The 17,492-nt window shown below is 35.8% G+C and overlaps 1 long non-coding RNA gene across 1 annotated transcript; it reads left to right on the top strand.

Annotated features, from left to right (window-relative positions):
- The first annotated feature begins 11,090 nt into the window (after positions 1–11,090).
- Positions 11,091–17,263, top strand: LOC135289393 (uncharacterized). The gene is made up of 3 exons (XR_010352153.1): positions 11,091–11,196; positions 16,196–16,366; positions 16,639–17,263. It is a non-coding gene; the product is annotated as an uncharacterized LOC135289393 (long non-coding RNA).
- Positions 17,264–17,492: the final 229 nt, after the last annotated feature.

The raw sequence follows: 17,492 nt of genomic DNA, 5'->3' as shown, positions 1-17,492 counted from the left end.
TCATTTCTGCTCCAGATTTTGGGTATCTCTGAGCTTTTGGGGTGTTTTAGGACTTCCTACATCTTAGTGAAGTGAAGCCACATGGTGTAAGAGGGCAGAGGCTGCCAAAGCAGAAGCAGCTCCTCAGCAGCTTCCAGTATGTTACAAACTCTGCAGTCCAGAGAGCTGCAAAGGAAAATTACAGCTGACATGCATTCATGGATGCAGATCTCGAGCAGTGGAACAGCCCCTCCTTTCCTGTATGATCTCTAAGCAACCAGAGTAAGGAGAACATAGGTAACCTCTGCTAACAGACTATATGTGGGTAGAACACACATCCTTGGTTTAACTGTCTGATGTCAGCTGTGGCTGCAGTGTCTTGAAAGCAGCTCCTGCTTCTGGCAAGTAGATTTCCCATCTTTAACCTAGATTGTGGAGACAAGTCATGTTCATATGGGTTTCAGATGGGTTTATGGAGGAGATTTTCTCACATATTGAATGTTCCCTTCCTTGGGACAACTCAATTGGATGATGCTGCTTACACTTCCAGCTTTTATCATAGATGACTAATCCTAACTGTGGCTTCTGTGTTTGTTATCAAAATGGAAGTCTTTAAATTCCAAATATGGAACTTATTCCTTCTGAGGGCAGCCAACTGTAATGACAATTTCTGTACAGGACTGTTGGTTTGGCACATCCCCATATGCCATCAATTTCCATAACTTTTATCCTAACAGCCTTGTTCTATGTTTTAACATCTTTCAGGAGCTAGTCTCTTTCCAAGAATGATATCCATATTAAGTAAAAGAAATTTATTGTCAGCACTTAAGTTGGATGCTAATTTTTTTTTGCCCATCCTTGACAGGGTGAAAAGATGTTTGAATTGGTTAATTGTTATGAATTGTACATTGTACAATTATGTTGAAAATATGGGGGTTTTAAACTTTTAAATGGTATTTTAAAAGTAATAAAAGTTTTTTGAAGTGCCTATACAAGACTGTATCTAATCATTAGAATTACATCAAGTAATCTTTTTTCCCCTTCAACTGAAATGAATATAAATGGTTTCTTTGGAAAAGACAGGAAATGTTCATGTAAGACATACCACCTGCTACTTTGGTATTTATTAGAAGTGTGTGTATATGGCTTTTTAAGTTGCATATGTATACAATATCTATCCCAGCTACTTATAAAGGAGAGACGCCTGTTAAGTTCAATGTCCTCTGGAATAAACTGCAAAACTGACTTTTGTTTAAATAAGCATTTCTTAGGCTATTCATGATTTATACACACAGGTCCTGATAATGAGTGGATGCAACTAGATTTCCGGCACAATTTTTTGTTTTCTTAAAGAAGGTCACTTTATATCTATAGTTGCTTAGTTTATAAGATAATGAAACTACATGGATATTTCCTGCAGTTTCATGATATCATGTTAAAAAATAAAGGCTGTCCTTTAGTTCTAAAGGGCTCCACTTCTGAGTGTATGTTAAACAACGCTGTGTACCTTATATTTATGTGAATAAGACATAAAATATGCCACATATGGAGAAATTCCATCACATATAAGAATAGAAAAGATTTAAAAGACTTCTCCAGGGCATTCAGAGCCTCTCCAAGTTTTCTGAGCAGTTAAAACTGTTTTTAATTGTTTAATTGAATTTTACAACAACTGAAAATGTTCTCTCTAAAATAAATTATATCACATTTAATCCTTCTTGATGAATCGTCATTTGCCTTAATGTTATGAATTTTTGCAGTACTGTTTTTAGTATTCTGAATCAGTCCAAAACTTTAATTTACTCTTGAAAATCTGTTTGAACCTTTTTCAAACCAGGAATCCTGTTATTTAGCTAGCTCTCTTTGGAGATCTGTTCTTAATACCAAACTTTAATCTCCTTTGTTGCAAATTTTGTAAATTATTGCTTGTACTGTCCTTGGTGAACACAGACAACAGTTGATCATTTTCCTCCACAGAAAGGGCATTATACATACTTGCAGATTGTTATCATATCCCAGTTCAGTCTTTGCTCTTCTAGACTAAACAAGCTCCATTATTTCAACCTTTCCTCATAGGTTATTCTCTGCACCTCTCATAACTTTTATTACTCTTTTTGTTTACATCTTTTGTAATGACTCAAGTCTGTTCTGCGTCCCTGAACAGTACCACATTCCTTCTAAAGTAGTTAAGACCTGGTTTTAAAACAATTAAGACCGAAAGGTTTGATCATCAAGTGACTCAGGTGTAAAACATGTTTGTGTGAGAGCTATCTCTTCCTGACTCAGCCTAGAACAATGCTGATACAATTTTGTTGACTAAGCCACACAAAAAGGTATGGTGTGTAATATATGGGAGTGATTAAGGTAATTTAGGAAATATCCTGACCTTTCTGCTGTCCTATCTGAATATCCCTGTCAAACAGAAGATGTCTACACAATTTTGTTTCTTGGAGGTTTTTTTTTGGTAAAAATTATCAATATGGTACTCCTCATGTACTTCAGTACTTAAAATCTGCTGCTTGACTGGAGACAAAAGCAGTCCTTGTCCAGCTGCTGTAGCAATTATCATCACTTTAGTTCTAGAAAGCTATGCTTTTTTCTTTAAAAATAAAAAAATAAAATTCTATTATAGACATCTAAAAATATTTATTCATGATAAATTTGCAGGAAAGCCATAGATTTCACAGTCATGCAAAGTTAAACTTTGCCTTTGACCTGATATAAATGAAAAGCAAATTAAGAACTTGATCTGGCATTTGATATTCAGAAGAATATAATACTGAATTAAGGCAGCTTCTGCCTGGAAAAGAAGCCTTGTGAGGAGTGTCTGGGGGAACTGATGTTGTTTAGCCTGGAGAAAAAGAGGCTTAAGGGAGACCTTATTGCTCTCTACAGCTACCTGAGAAGAGGTTGTAGTGAGGTGGCAGCTGATCTCTTCTCCCAGGTAGCAAGTGACAGGATGACAGGAAGTGGCCTGAAGTTGTGCCAGGGAAGATTTATTTTGGATACTGGGGAAAAATTAATAGTGGAAAGAGTTGTCAGACATTGGAACATGCTGCCCACTGAAGTGGTTGGTATTGTGAATTACAACTGTTTGGGAACAAGAAGCTCCTTTGGCCTGGTGGTGCTGCTGCAGTGCTGTGTGCTGTTCTGTTGTGGTGGCTGGAAAATTAAGTGTTGGAAATGTCTATGCTTTCCTTTTCAGTGACAACTTATTGGTAGTGTCTGGTAACAGCTGATAACAGTTTTCATCTAGGAGATACACTTTGGATTGAAAAAAGGTATCGCTCATGTCTCTCTCCTAAGGACTCTACATCCTATCTCCTCCTCTTCTCTGTATTAATATCCCACTGTTGCTTTCACAAACAACTCAGCTACAGGCTGCATACTGCTTATTTACCAGGATCCTATACACAGCCCTTTCAAGTTCTTTTGTAAGTCTATTTCTGAAATGGTAATACAGGTTCAGATCCCCACAAGCAAAAACAGACATAGAGAACAACTAGGAGTAGCAACAAAATTACAGCAAATATTACATAATGTTCTTTATACAGCCAGCAGACTGGTCTGATCAAGTTCAATGGCCTGTGCAAACTGCAGCCAGGAGCTGGGAACAGGGACAGGAGGGATTAATGATTAGCAGAACAAATATATATCATAGAAAAAGAGGGAAAGGAAGAAAAATGGAGACTGAAATGCATTGTGGGATTTTTAAAATTAATTCTGATAAACTTCTTGCTTAATATTTCTGTTTTTTTCATTTTACTGATGCCTAAGTAATTACAATATTTTTTAAAATATAGATACAAGTACTTAATCTTCAGCTGCCCACTGGTAATAAATATGTACAAGCTGTGGGACATGATTTTTTTTGTTTCTTTTCTTAAGAAATCACTTGAGAATTAGAAAGCTTGGTTAGGGCAGGGGAGGGATCAAAGGGATTTTATAACATCTTAGTTTCACAAATATTTGAAAAAAACTAGTTTTTCTCCTAGTCTTCAGAGCTCAGCTTTTGACCCTGTGAGGCTGGTAGATTCCACTGAAGGCTAGATTTAGTATTTTACGTCATCATTCCTAGCTCTCCTTATGTTCATACTTATTTGTGCCAGGCTCAATATGCAATGTGGGTCAAATTCAGCTGAGTATAATTAGGTAGGATATCCTTAAAAACAAAAAGCTTTTTTTCTTTCCTGATGGTACCTAATTTTGATACTGTTCTTCATTATTCTGGTGATATTTTAAATTTTTTTTAATCTATGTGTCTGCAAAAATGGTACAGCATGGACAGCTACTGAACAGGTTACACAACATCTTTTGTCTGTGTTCAGTACAGCATGGGAATCAGCTTGAGGCTGACAGCTGAATTTAGCTTTCTAATGCGTGATAACTCTGGTCTTCCAGTGCTGTGGAGATGTAGTCACTATCAACAAGGTCTTAATCTTTGACTGAATCCTACCCCTAATATTATCTAATTTTGAAGGATTTTCTCTGCACTTAATGAGACTTGAACTTGAAAGTCATTCTTAAGCTGATTAATCTTTTCTCTAGGAAAAAAAATAAACTAATGAAGAGAAAGTTTTGGAATTTCCTTCATTTACATTAGGGATACAGAAATTATACACCCAGCCAAAACTTCCACCTCCCTGAAACACATACAGTTAGACTAGGAAACTCCTGCCAAGTTCTCAGAGCATTTTTGCGTTTCCCTGCTTAATCAAAACTCTAAGGGTAAGTTCAGCTATGGAGGAAAAGTCCAAAAACACTATCTCAGAATTCACCTTCATGAATAGTGATATGTTTCACAATTTTAGTGGAATGTGTCTGTTCACGAAACTTGATTTTACAGTGTCATCAATGGTAGTGGTTGTTTTTGTTGGTTTTGTTCCTTTATACAGTACAGCCTTCTTTCCTTCTCCAAAATCTTTTGCTCCTTGGAAGGGTGTATAGTACATTCTTACACATGAAGAGCCAACAGATAACCTGAAACAGAGGGAATAGAGTTGGAGACCCTGTGTCCAAACCCAAAAAGCAACAAAGGGATCTAAAAGCAAATAACCATTTTAGCTAAAACTGTTTGCCTCAGGTCCTGTGGGAGGAAAAATGTAAAAAGACTGTATAGATTTCATACAGTTCAACTCTTCTGTCAGCTCATAACTTTGTGCTGTCTTGTTATTTGAAATAAAGCAGCAGGTTTTCCTTGAATATGTCACTCAGGAAAGAATTAAATGGAGTATATGTGGGGATGTATTCAAATGTAGTCAGGAGCTTAATGATCAGACAGATTTTTTCCATTACTCTTAATCAGGAGGCAGTGATGTGGGCCAGTGATACAACCAGGCAAACTCACATGCCTTATAAGCAGGTTCTAGTCATGCCCTAAATCTTAAAATAATCCTGAGTACTCTCCATTTTTAGGCATGAGGATGAAAAAACCTTCAACCTTTTCAATATTGTCTGTCCATTCCATTCTTTGTTCCTCAGAGGTTTGGAAAGAGAGGCCTACCACCTGCCTGCTAGACAACATGTCAAGAGCTCCTTATCCTTTTTTCTGATTGCTTGCCAGAACTTGGGATGAGAAAAAAAAAGGCTGAAGATGGGAATGTGCCAGTCTTGGAAGCTTTCCCCTGCCAGGAATGTGCTTCGGGACCAAAGACGCTCCCCTGTCCTGAGCTCTGCACTTTGCCATCACAGGACTTGGTGCCTGTACATTAAATAGGTTTTGCCTATGTATCTTCTTTCTTACAAGCTTATCATCTGAGATGTTTTTCATCCCTAAATAGATGACAGCTGTGTATATGATCCAGTCAACTTTAAAAGAAACAGGCACTCTATGTACTCGTTTACTTGATGGGAGGAATATTTAGGTTAAGAACAGGGAGTCCTTTGGTAGTACTACCAGCAGTCCACAAGATGTCATACTATGACAAAAATGGTAATTTCTTGTACCTGGAAAGCACTGCAACACTACCCTTCCAGAAACAGCACAGTCTGTTCAGGCAGCCTCAGCTTAAGGCGTTCAGACAAGTAGAAGGCCACCCCTGAGCAAGAATGTCCTGAGATCTATTGTCATCTCTTGCCAAGCACTGATATGCCACCTAGGTTTCATCTCTACGTTATTAAAAGAACTTGAGAAAAAATGTACCCTCAAGCTCTAACCTGTAGTTCTACACAAGTTGCACAATCAGTGGAAAGAAAAGCAGATTTACCAGGTTGTCCAAGTAGAACCTTAGTCCTGTTTCCTCTTTTGGCTACAGTACATGGTTAGCAGGAGTGGATCATAAATTTGCCAAAGCCAAGAAAGTTTATGGCTACTCTCAAACCTCTGACTTTATGCAATGAGTACTTCTTTGAATACATCTAAAAGTTTTCCTTTTAAATAAAAATCACTTTACTGCAGAGTTTACTCTTCAGAGCAAAATTAACTTACTTCATCTTTAAAAAGATCATAATGTTTTTCCTTTAGTTTTGTTTGTGCCCTGTATTGAGGTTTTCTGCTCTTCATATATTTATAGGCTTTAAACCAATTTTTAAGAGTTTTGTTCCTCGTTTGCAATAAGACATGTCTACATTTGGAATAGAAATACTGTGTGGAATCACCTTTTCTCCAATATTCATGAAAAGACAAGGAAAATTTTAAAGTGGAATTGTGAGAACTCTTCAGAGAAGTGTCAAAGGAAGCATTTTATGTTGATTAAACAGCAGGTCTAAATAGACTTGTAAAAAGTATCAAAAACACAGAAGAAGAAAATTCCAGTATCTTGGGTTCCATACATACCAGTTTTGGTGAAAACTTTAGGAAATGGTAGCTATAGACTGGAGTCAAATGAAGAAAAAAATAACTTTCCTGATGCATATTTTAATGCTTGGCTATAAACTAACATATCTTAAGACCACTTACAAATTTTGAATTGTTTGAAACATTCTGTTGATTCTTGGGGTTCCATTCAGTAATTTCTTAAGGTTTAGAATGTAGAACATGATGAACAAATGTGCAAGGAGACAAACTAAAGAAAATCTAGATGCTTTGTTGAGATAAGATATTTTAAAGGCTTATTAAGAAAAAACTTTTTTTTTTCTTTACTGAGGAATATTGAATATAGTTGATTTTGAGCAAAACTAGACACAAAAAAAAAAGTCTAAGCAAGTCAGCATAACTTAATTCTCCTCCTTTCTACTGAAAAAACTTTTATTGAAAATTTCCTTCTGTAGATGAAACTAGCAACTACACCATCTTTGTTAAGAGTGCAAGGATCACCAGTCAGTTTAGCAATAGGCTGGAACAGAGCTGTGAAAACATCTACTGGGTTTTGGTCTTTTCTAGGAATAAAATCAGGCATAGTTAACTGCAGTTATTTTAATTTTGGATCCAATGCATTGCACTGTAACATTCAGAATAGAAATACTACATTCAAAAAATACTACAAAATACTACATTCATTTGGCTTTAAAAAAGCCAAAATATCTGCAATATCAATATATATTATTAAAATGATACTTATCTTTCCCCAATACATACTGAAGGATTCCTTATAATTCTTCAGCATTTTTTACCAGGTTATGGGTGATTTTCAAGGCCACTACCACCTTTTTTCCTGAATTGTGAGCTGAAGCATTGCTGTGAGAGTCTGTTCATACTCTGTGGGGCAAGAGTTTCAGCCAGTCTTTATTGGGGTGACTTAGTCATGAACTCTAATGGGCTTATCACAGATCTCAGCTTCACTGAAGTTTTTAGCTGTAGATTTTTTAAAACCATTGATAGTCTAGGAAAAAAGGTAGAGGAGTTCTATTAAACACACTGTTTATTTGGTGAATTTTAGGACACTAAACCTTGTTTTTTTGAGAAATAGGAAAAGGAGCTTGTTTGGTCTCCCTGTGTGTTGCAATTTTTGTGTATTTCCCCTTATGCTCATGTTCAGTTCAACTGAGTGGGTAAGAAATATTAACTTTCCTTAAAGATTTGTCTCATTACATTTTTAAGCTGCTATTGCCAAAAGTTCAGACTGCGATGAGGAACAATCAGTTAGGACAGAGAATATTAGATTCTTAATAGTAACAGGGTTTAGGAGCCATCTAATAAGGTGAGGAAAGCTGGCAGCACTGAAAGACAAGTATTGATTGCAAATAAAGGTATTATACAGAATCCTCAAGGAGTTTAACTCTGCTATCTCCAATTAATGAGAGTGCCAGGATGCAGGGCTAGGAGGTGTGATCAATAAAAAGGACATTTGAGATCTCAAAGATAACTAATACCTAGATCATCTTGAACCTCAAGGAATAGGATTGGAATAAAAGTGATTGGTATAAAATGTAATATTTAAGCTGAAAAGTTACTAAGAACAGATGTAAAGTAGGCACATTTTGGCTTTCAACAGCTGGAGAGAAGGACATGAAACAGTGATTCAGTTATCTTGTGAACATGAGTCATTCACAGTGCCAGGAGATGATAAATTTAATTCTTATTTACCTCAGCAGAGGTAGGCATGTGCAGGATCATTGTAGAAAGGACACGAGCAATTCTTCTGAATTGCTTTGCAATATTATGGCCAGTGACATTCAAGAAAGTTGAACTTGGCTTGGTATAAATGTGAGAATGTGTAATTAGTGTGAAGCAGGGGAGAGATCTGAATTTTCTTGTTTGTCTGTATCCTTACCAAATTTAATTTTTCTAAAAATACATTTGTGGAAGAAGGTAAAAAAGGCACTGAAAGAAGTATATGGAAACCCATGAGAATTACTTTAGCCTGAAAACTAGACAACACTAACAAGTTATCACTGCAGTGAGGTTCCAAAACTATTTTCTAATAAAAATAATGAGAGAGATACAGTGTTTTGTAAGAATAGGACTTAGCGAGTAATATGGTTACAGGGAATAAGCAGCAAGTCCATCTGAAAGGCACCTTGATCCTTCACATCAGTGGTTTTAAAAAATGCTGAACATACTGTTCAACATTCTTTTGGATTATGTACACATGCTCAGGTTTCTCAAAATTAATACTTTTAAGTACTTAGCTAAGAGTTTTTCAGTATTTCAGACCCTGCAAGAAGTTTCCTGTGCAGAACACTAAATGAAACATTAATTGCAGCAAGCTTTCCTTCTATCCAAATAGCCGAAGTAGGCACTGGGAAGAAACTGACTTCAATGGAAAAATGGCATTCTTCCAAGTCACAAGGAAATAAAATATGTGATTCATAATTTGTACATGTACAATGACCAGGATTATGAGAACAAGGGCTACAATTCATTTAACTGGCATATATAAATTCCCAAGTTGTTTTTTTTTTTTTTTTTTCCAGACTTCTAGGTTCCATATATGTATTCAAGTACTTGTTAGCCTGCAATAAATAAATTCTTTGACATCCTGTGCACTTAGTCAGACAGAACGCCTCTAATAAAGCAGAGATGTTAATTGGGTGACCTGATCACTTTAAAAATATTTCAAAAATTTCCTGGCAAAAGTCTTAAACTTAACTTTTCTACCTGTTTGGCTGAAAGGTATTTTAGCTTGAGTAACGTTTTTATTTATGAATAGTAATATCCTTGTGTGAGGTCATGATTCAGATGCCTGGCCTGAATGATGAATGTGCTTGATTTAAACTCAAATTTATTGTCTCTCAGGTAAGAATCTGAAGAATCACTTAAGATCCTCCATTAATTTCTGCTGTTAGGGCTGTTAGGGCTATTCCGTGGTATGTTCTTTGGAGTTCAATACAGAGATTTTTGTAAAAGTTTAATAAACAGAGTTAGTAGCAACACAGCACCTGAAAGAATTCAGTTGTTCTGTCTGACGAACAGGGATTTCCTGCCTGTTCATGAAGAACTATGTGCTGTTGTATTCTGTGGGGGTCTTTATCAGAAAGCTACAGGCTAAGGTTGAAAAAGGTCCTACTCCTCAGAAAAAAAAAAAAAAACAAAAAACCAAAAACAAGCCCCATGAAAATTTGCCCTTTGTTTCTCTTAAAAAATTACAAAAAAACCCCTAAGCCAAAGAAAACCACATAAAGCAAACAAATACAAAAAATCTTTAGAGCTTTAAATTAAGTTGAACTTTTTTATTCCATTAATTATCTTGACTTTGCAAATTTTGTCATAGTCTCTATCCTAAATATGCTTAGAATCTATGAAAGAGACCTTTGAGGAAACAATGAATTTGTTTTAACTGAGTTGGTTTCCTCAGGCTGATGCATACTCCAAATGCTACTAGATAATTTAAGAAGACTTTTCTGCATTTGTATTCAGCACTGTTTTATCACTCACAGATGATCTTATGTGAGACTTCAAAGGCTGTTGATGCAATTATCTCAATTAATTAATTAATTAACACATGAAAGAAGGAGATTCTATTCCTTTTGTCTTGTGTAAAATCACATTATGAATAATTTGTTATCATGTTTTATTATTATAAAAATCACTAACAACACACTTTTTTTCTGAAAGAAAGGTACAGTATAGGAAAATTACCTAATCTTCTTTGATACTGGATAAGTAAGACAATGTATTTTCTGTTACTCACTTTAAATTTTAAAACATGTTAGATATTGAGTTTGCCTTTTACAATCTCTTTTCACAACACAGAAACCTTCCAAACTGTAATTTATATACACCATGCCTCTTGTCATTTTTGTGATGGCAAATGTCAAGACCAGGTTCCTTTACATCACAAATACAGGAAGAAATTTTTAACTAATGTTCATTTGAATAGATTTTATGTTTGTGGTTTAAAAACTTGCTTACAACAATTGACAATCAAATAATAAATTATTCTTCATCAGTGAAAGCAATGCCGTTATTAAGCAAGGTATTTTTTCATATTTTTCTATTTCCTGATTCAACAACTGTGGTGTCCTGTCTAGTGGTGAGGCAGCCCTGAGATTTTCCCCCAACCTATTCAACAGCTATTTTATTGTCAAAGTACAAATAGTTACTATATTTTATGGATCAGAAACAGGAAGAAATAATTACTTTAACATGCCTACAGGTGAAAAAACTCCTCTTGAATATTTCGTTACAGTGTGTCGATCCTTCCCCCTAATTACTTTTATTGTTACCACCTGCCAGTATCTGAATAATGGTTAATTGGAAGAATTAGCAAATTAGCATCTGCCAATTTTCTTTTTTTTTTAAAACAGCAAATGAGCCAGAGCATCAGTATTTATAGAGGAGCCCTAAACACAAGGGAAGGCTTTTGAAGAAAATTCTCCATCTCTGGAAATGTGATGGTGAGTATAAGAAAACCACAGAGAGTTTAAAGGAACCTCCAATTTTAAAAACAAAGGGGTTTTCATATTATTTATGATTTCTTTAAAGAACTTGCAATGATAGGAAGATGGGCCTATAAGCTGTGGAATTTGTATGGGAGTTAGAATTGGGAATAAAATTCCAATTAAAATTTTGGAGCAGACAATCTTCTTCCAAACTGCTGGAAAAGGCCCCAGTAAAACAAACAGTATGGATCTGCAGAGAATGGTGTGGTTTTTATTATAAAAAGGTTCTTTTTATTAGAATTGCTGGACTAGCATCCTAGTTTCTATAATATTTATTCTTTTGTAATTCTGTATATTGTGTCTTGGAGACATTGACTGAGAGGACCAATCTAGTTTTTGTGTTTAAACAAAGTTTTCTGTGACTTTCTTTGATTCTAAAATGACATCTTATGGAACTGCAAAGCAGTAGTTGAACATGACCACATTTGTAAGTGGTTCTCTCCTGCAAGTGTTTAAATCCCAAGGGGATGAAGTGACACAACACACATTACTTTCAGTGAGAGGGAGCCCCTTTTATGAGTGGAGCTGTCGGCCACAATCTTGCATTTTGGGTACCTGCAGGGAAGTGTCACCTCCTGTGAGCTCACTGGCACAAAGCTCTGCAGAAAGGCATGACTGAAAACTTTCTGCTGGCACACGAGTAGGTCAGAAAAGCCTGTGCAGACATTCCTGTTGCCAACAACTCTTGCCAGGCATGCATCAGTTTTTCCTCAAGTGCAATAACTCTCACATCACATGTGCAGGTAATGTTAATCACCTGGTGAGCAATTCAAAGAGCTTGTTGGTTCCCTCTCCATGTCTTTTCCCCCACTCCCCAATACTACGCTGCAGACCCTTAGAGTTTTTGTAATAATCTTCTAAACTGCTTTATATACTGTGCTGCTGTTTCCTCCATCTGTTCCTTGCAGACTATTGTCTGACCCCCTCTGTTCACCATATTGGCAATGGTGAAAGTAATGTCAAAAATGGCAAAAACATGTTACCTCATACTCCTGCAGAGCTGTTTATCTTTCCCTTGTTTATCATTCTTTAAATTAGAAATTGAAATCCTTGCTCTATATGCAGCCAAATCTATCACTGGTCCTACTAGTAAGTGAAAAAAAAAGTAATAAGGGTGATATTTCAGGAAACAAGGATTGTGGTAGTGCTTTCCAAACCTGTTTTGGAGTCCATTCAGCAAAAAGGTTTAATTTTCCCAAGGGCTGATATCACAGTAGTCCAGAAGTATAATGCACAGATAACATAAATAAAACATGAAATTTCAAAGGCATATAAACACTATCAACTCTTGCTTTTGTGGAATAAGATTACAGAAGGCATGATCAAAATCCCCTGAAACAATAGTAACAGGAGTAGAGGATTGTTCTGACCAGTCTTGGGTTTTAATAGGAAAAAAATGTAAATAAAGGATTTTGATTTGGATAAGCTTTAGTTTAATGTTTCTGCCAGTTTCAGGTTAAATCAGACAAGATTCTGATTTGGCTTTGGCTGAGACAAAATATTCTGAGCTTTTTTCAGGATATTTTGGCAATCTTGCATAGCCAAAATGAAAAAGAGATTATTACTCACCTTCCAAAATTCTTAAATATCATCATTCCTGGGGAATCATGTTCAAAAGAAAAAGCATTTTTATGATTTTATAATTGATTTCAACCAATACAAAGAGAAGAATTCTACAATAATGATTTCTGTAAATGTAAAAATCAAAGAAAGAAAACATGCTTAAGTAATAAACTGGTCCCTTTCCAGGAAAGCTTTTCAAAATACTGTATTAAAATATGACTCTTGATGTTAAAAGTGGCTTACAGAGAATGAATGATGAGCTGACATACTCTGTTATTCTTAAAATAGTTTTTAAAAAGAACAAATTTGAAAAGCAAGAAAAATGTGCAAAAGAAAAAAGTGGATTTTTTTTTTTCTTAGAAGAAGTACTAGATAACTCACAGATTTCTGCCATTCAGAACAGCAGAAATAACAGTTGGCCTGTTGAGGCTTTAGCAGAAATTTGACATTGGCATAGCTTATTTGTCTGGTTTTGATTGAGTATAATAACTACCATGATCAAGTTATTTTAGAAGTGTGTAAGGTGGGACCGCTGGTTAGGAAGTAAGTATGATTTTAATTCTAGGTGTCAAAAAATCCACAACTTCTCATCACTCTTTTCTAAATCATTGGACATTTTCCTGAAAATCTCAGTGCTAATTCTCAGTGGCCTTAAGAAGAGTCAGTGGCTATTTAATCATTCTTTCTTCATTAGGAACTGTAGTCTTTTTTCCTCTCCTGGTGAATTTCCTCCACCATCAAGAGTTTTTCCTTCAGTCAGTTGTTCCAATCCAAGCAAACTCCTGCTTCCCATGGCACTCAAGTGTCAACTGTTCCCTAAAATCAACAATCAGTTGCTGATTGCTGTAGTTTTCATTTTCAGGGTGGGACTACTCCCCTTTTACCACCAGCTTTTGACCTGCAAAATAGTAATAACAAGAGATATTCCTCAGGCACATACCCAAAGGAAATGCAAAAAGGATTTGCCTGCCTAGGATGTTTTTCTCTAATCAGGCAGGCAGACTTTCAAAAACAGAGTTAAAAACACTCATGGATACAGGAAAATAATAATCTAGAGAATAATGGCTCCATCTAACTAATAGTCACTCCAATTTATGATATCATTGTCTTTTCAAAAAATCAATGCTAAAAATATGAGGAATGCTCAACCTGGTGTCAATTCCTAGAAGAAGAATGTTGGAATAAAACATTGTTGAGCACCCAGGAAATAAAACAATGAACTTGTCAGGAACTAGCTAGATTACACCAATGTACCTTTCTTCCAAAACCAATAGACCTTTTGCATAAAGGAGAAGCAATTAAAACAATACCAAACCGTGAGGAGCCTTTTGACACAGTTGCTGAATACATTGTCGTTAAGCACAGAAAACCTGATGAAAACAAAGCCTGACATCTCTTACACAAGTGCATAGATTGAGAGGGGAGTATGTGCTTTTAAAAATACCCATTGTATTTGAATCTGGAATAATCTCTTTTATTATTGGTCCACACTTTCCAGTCTTGACTTGGAGATGGAATTGGAAGTAATTACCTAATATGCAGTTATAATTGCATTACAAAATCAGACTCCCATTAAGAGCAAAGTAAAATTTGGGTAACCATTTCTGGAGTGAATTTTTGATTTTTTTAAAATTCAAGCTGCAAGTCTAACTAGAAAAATATATGGAAGCACCCCTTAGTAACAGTAATGAATTGTGCTTATAAAGGTTTCTGGCTGCATTTAGAGGCATGCAGTTTAAGAAAGGTGTGGATCATTGAGAAGATGTTGAGTTGAGGAACAAGGAGAATGATCAGAACCTGGAAATGGTCATGTGTAATGACCAGTTGCAGAAATTAGAATAATTTACACAGGAGAAGACTGAGAGGAGTGAGATCTGATGATATCCTTAGAAACTTTAAAAGTTGCTAACCAAGAGAGACAAAATCTTCTCCATAGACGCTGTGAGATGAAAAGAGGTCTTGAGTTTAAATTGTTCTGAGGAATGTGTAGGTTAGCAGGAAGAAAACACCTTTCCATCTCAGAGGAATATTAAACAAAGAAATAGTCTTCTTTGGTCATCAAACCAGTGATGTTCTACCCAGAAACTCCAGTCATCATTACTGAGATTCTTAGGAATACATCTACAGATTCATTGCCTGGAGTGTAATGAATGACACTGGTCTTGTTTGCATTGGGTAGAAATGGTCTTTAAAGTCCCTTCACTTTTGTCTCCATCATTCTCCTAGATGATTGACATATTCCAGCCCACCCATGTAACTGTAGCATTTTTAAATTGGGGTAGTCTTTGTCTGGAATAGAAAGGGTTTGGGATTTTTGCTCCTACCTAGCTCAACAGTCCACTGGTACCACCGAGACGCACATGGTAGTTTGATATTGTTGATAAATATGGTCAGCTCTCCCTCTAGTGGCATCACTCCGTTGGGATTTATTTAAAGAGGTTTTTCTCCTCAGGCCAGTGAACCTACAGGCACAGGAATCCAGACACAGATGTGCTGTAACCTCATATGTGGTTTAGCCTTTCCCACCAAAATTCATGTTGTCCCTTTTAGCACTGCTGTGATCACATTTAGAGACCCATCTGTGGCTCCTGGTCACAGCAGGCAACGTAAAGAAAGTGGCTTTGTGGACAGGGCTTCCTAAGTCCAAGCTCCCATTAGCCCTGGTAACAACAAATAGGATCTCACATTTTCTGCCCCAGTCTTTTTAATTTTAAATGCATGGTGTACCTAAATCTTCAGTAGATTTCTAAGGAATAGGGAGAGATTTTGAAGGGGAGGCAGACTGGCTTTTTGAAAGTCAAGCCACAAAATGGCTGGTCAGAATCAAGAGAAATCGATTTATTTTTGATTGATTGATTTACAGACCCTACAATTAGTTTTCAAGTAGATATTAGGAATTAAAATGTTTTGAAAGGTTAGTCAGTTCAGCTTTCCACCCACATTTGCAGTGGCAACCCTAGGCACTTTTTCTGCTTCAAGGAATTGTGCCCAATACATGGGTGTTGATCAGGATGAATGTGTCAGGCAAGGCACTTGCCTGTGTTTGACTGGTGATTCAGCACTTGTCTTGTGATTTCCTTGGTAGTTTTATGCAGAAAATTTAATACATACCAAACCAAGCAAAACCACAAAAGGAGCCTGATCACATTTATCCAATGTTTTTCTTTGTAACAAGTTACAGAGAAATTAATCTGTGGAAACATTGTACTCTCACGGAGAATTGTGCAGGTCAGAAAGTCTCCTGTTGCCAAGTTATTTTTTATGTGAAAATGTAGACTTTTCATGACAATGTATTTGTTGTATTTCTCCACAGTTATTTTTTCTCTCCAAAGGGCGAAACTGCTCTATTATAAACTAAATTTTGTTTACTTCTGTCTCTATTTGACCATAGCACATAAACAAACTGGGAGTGAAAAGAAGTTGAGGACAGAAGAGGAAGGCTTTATAACTGGATGATTGTACAGCTCAGACATGACCAAATCTTTACTGAGCTCCTCAAGGAAGTTGATTATTTCAACTTTTCACTTTGTAAAGTTTTCATTAAGAATGCTATTCCTCTTCTGTAAGGTTTTGTGCTTTTACTGTTCATTGTTATAATATATAAGGGAGAAAGATGATATGTACATATATAAAGTCAAAGCCTTTAAATATTTCTATATCTGACTTATATTACAACAAGGAAATAGCATCTTAATGCCAGTACTTTAAATAAGAAATCACAATACAATTTAATGTAAATATTTTAAGTATTTTGTGTTCTATTGCTGAATTTTTATCCTCTTGAATGAATTATTTTCCTTAAATTCACCCTAAGGAATTTATGACTCATTTCAGGAACTAAAATTGACCATCCCTACACCATGAACCGAAGCTCTCAGGCCAACTACTGGCTTCTAAATCCATATGAACTTAGAAATGGAACTCTTTAAGGTCATGACTGCAGCAGTTGTGTTCTCTCACTGCTGAACCATGTATTTTTCTTCCAGCCAAAGCCACAGCCTTTTTTTCCAGAGCTGAGAATCCCTCAGTTCCATCCCCCCCAGAGGTGAAGTGAGTGCTGTGGAATAACAACTTGGACACACCCACACGGCTCCAGGTTCCACTCTCATCCCATTGAAGACTAGGACAATTATAGCTCCAACATGGCATGAAATGAAACTGTTACAGTCCACAGATTGTTTGATAGCCCTTTCGTATAATAAATGATGAATGAAAATCCTAACTCATTAAATAATATTCAGAATATGAAACAGAAATGTCTATTTTATAGACTCCAACATTTTCTATAGGAAGTTTATTTCTGATTAAAGTAGTTGATAATTATAAAGTTGCAAATGAATGCTGAATGGGAGAATATATAAAATGTTACTTTTTTGTGGCTGATTGTATTAGTCATGCAGACTATAAATTACTGATGATTAATGTGCACCTGCTCTGAATAAAATATAACAGCATTTTATCATCAGTTGCTATAATCTTATATTAGAAATGTGGAAACATCCTTCTTCATTTTCCAAAAGTTCTTTTAACACACTTCAAGTGCTTCAATGTTAAAGCATTTCTAACTGCTCCATGATGATATAGTATCTTTCAGTAATTACAGTGAAACATGCTTAATGAATGAGGATGAAATAACACTATTAATGCTTAATGATGAAATAAGACTATATTGTGTCAACACAATAAAT

The sequence above is a fragment of the Passer domesticus genome, chromosome 1 (assembly GCF_036417665.1).
Source record: "Passer domesticus isolate bPasDom1 chromosome 1, bPasDom1.hap1, whole genome shotgun sequence".
In the NCBI taxonomy this organism is placed as follows: domain Eukaryota; kingdom Metazoa; phylum Chordata; class Aves; order Passeriformes; family Passeridae; genus Passer; species Passer domesticus.
The sequence above is the reverse complement of the archived record's forward strand: the minus strand, read 5'-3'. Positions and strand labels throughout refer to the sequence as shown.